We start from the raw sequence: 2,637 nt of genomic DNA, 5'->3' as shown, positions 1-2,637 counted from the left end.
AATTCGCATGAAAACATTGTACACTTTGTTATTGTAGGAACTAGTATTAAAGTGACGCATTAGGTCGCATAAGCCGGCTTTTATGTGTGTGTGTGGGGGGAGGTGTTATTGTCATCATGTGGTTTGCACGACATTTCCAAATATTGCATCACATAAAAGTTAATCTCACATATGTTTTCCGAACAAAATCGTCTAACTAAATCCAACTTATCCTTTGAAAACTTAGATGATGAGGAAGATGAGGTCATTATAAAATGTATATAATTTTTAAGATTTAAATTATCCAATATATTCAATTTGTATGAAATTAAAACCGTCTTGGATAAAATTTCACGCACATCTTCCAAGGTTAGCATTATTGGTATAAAATATCTATTTTTAGATCCCACATCATCAACATCATCACCATCTTCATGTTCATATGTTATGTGAATATAATTATCACCATCTACACCATCGTTAGCAGCAACTCTAAGAATTCCTTCAGCTAATGGGATTGTTTCATATGAAAAGTTTAAATTGAAGTGGATGAGCTTAAGCGTATTTATTAATATCATCCAATCATCCCTCAGCAATGTGATTAAATGATTTTGGGATTCAATTAATTTTGAGGTTAATTTTACACAGGTTATAAAACCTCTCGCAGCACTAATTCCAACTTTAATACAAAAATTTTCAGTGGAAAAGTCCGTCTCACCAATAAATTTATTTTCTTTCTCTATAGCAGCCTGAGACTGTTTCCACTGTTTATTCAGTGAGGTCCAGTAAGAGATTTCATCAGAAATTTTACAAATGCTGGTAGCATCCATTTCGCAAAGAGATTGAATGTAAACTAAATCGATTGATCGATGTTGACTCCTTTATATTTCATGTCAAACATTTTTTAATATTCAGCGGGAATTGGTAGTTTGTATGAAATGATCGCAGATAATACATATTTAAGTTGATCTAATAGAGATTTATAGGGGCAAGATATACCTAAAATAAATAAACTTTTATCTAAACTATCTGTAACTTCCTTTAAATATTCATCATAACGAATAATTTTATCTCCAACGATGAAATTCAATAAACCATCAGGTGTTTTGTATACTCCATTAAATTTCGTTGGCATCCCAGGAAATAGATCGACAACTGATGTAATAATTTTGTTTCTATTGTAAAATGACTCATCCACCCCAATCGCATAAATATCATCAAAAAATATATATGTTAATCCATAATTACTCGTTACAACACCTCTAACCTTAGATTGATCATTTAAACCTAAATCAGTTTCTGAAAATTTCCATTTATAGCGTATGGTTATACTAGCAATTTCAATTATATAGATTGTATCACGTATGATAAATATAAATTGACCGTTAGGACCTATCGAAACTACATAATCATCATCCTCTTTTAAAACCCCTCTTAAAGGACGTATCCAATCCACAATGTTTACAGGTTTAGACCAAATTGGTTTTTTTGTTTTTAGATCGATTAACCAAACCCATTGTTTATAGAATACATAAATTTGTTTATTGTAAATTAAAAATCCTGAAAACTTATTGTCCACATCACATACCTCCGCGTGTGCTAGATTCGACAATGTTGGTGTTGAAGATGTAGATGTTAGGGAATGTGTAATATAGGCGGGGGGTGTTGTATTTAACGTAGGTGTTGGATTAACAGTGGTGGTTACACTTTCTGTTGAATTTCCATATAATTGTTGTATATTATAAATATCTTCACGACTTAACGTGAAATTTTCAATATTTATGCTACCATAAATCGGATGCATCACCGAGTTGAGTCGTACATTATGATGTAATCCTAAGGCGTGCCCTATTTCATGCACCATAACTAGAAATAGGTTATGTTTACCTTCTATTGTGGTATTGGTTATATCCCAATCTTCATCTAAATCTACATGAATTTCAACTTTGGATTTTTTAATATGTGGATAGTATGCGTGAGCTAACACGCGCCCTTTACCATCTAAAGAACTCCGACAATATATCGTTGAATTTCGTATACACGTATGATTTTTCGATAGGAAACCTATTAAAATATTAGCGCCCGCAAACGTCCTTTCAAACTTTACGTTAATGTATTTAGACCAAACGTTAAAGGCTCTTTCCACCACGGTTGTAAAACCGGGATATGAAGATGTGTATACATTCCATCTAAGTGTTGATAGATTCCATCTTCGAGTCGTGATTGGTTTGGAACTTAAATTTTCGAATAAATCCACATTACCACATCTAGGCGTCCAAAGTAACTCCAAGGTGTCAAAATTTGCTTGTCCTGTGATTGGGAGATTAAAATATTTTTGGAAATTATTTATACCATCCCTCAACATTTCATTCTCAGTTTTATGCACGCTTATTTTACCAGTACCAGCATTAGCATCTTGTCTGATATAACCATACTTATCTAGAATATTATAAATTTCCACTTCATGCTCGGTTAGCAACCCCGTGATATGTCTTAACATATACATCCAAAGAATCAACAATAATACCTTCATATTTAAAATTTTTTTCCACGTCTACACTGTGTGAGAGTTAGTGAGTAAATGATTAAATATCAAGAGGTTATCGATTTATATAATTATTATGGATAAAATAAAAAAATAGTTTCCAATAAAAAAGT

The sequence above is a fragment of the Onthophagus taurus genome, chromosome 11 (assembly GCF_036711975.1).
Source record: "Onthophagus taurus isolate NC chromosome 11, IU_Otau_3.0, whole genome shotgun sequence".
Classification (NCBI taxonomy): Eukaryota; Metazoa; Arthropoda; class Insecta; order Coleoptera; family Scarabaeidae; genus Onthophagus; species Onthophagus taurus.
Note: the sequence above shows the minus strand (reverse complement) of the source record.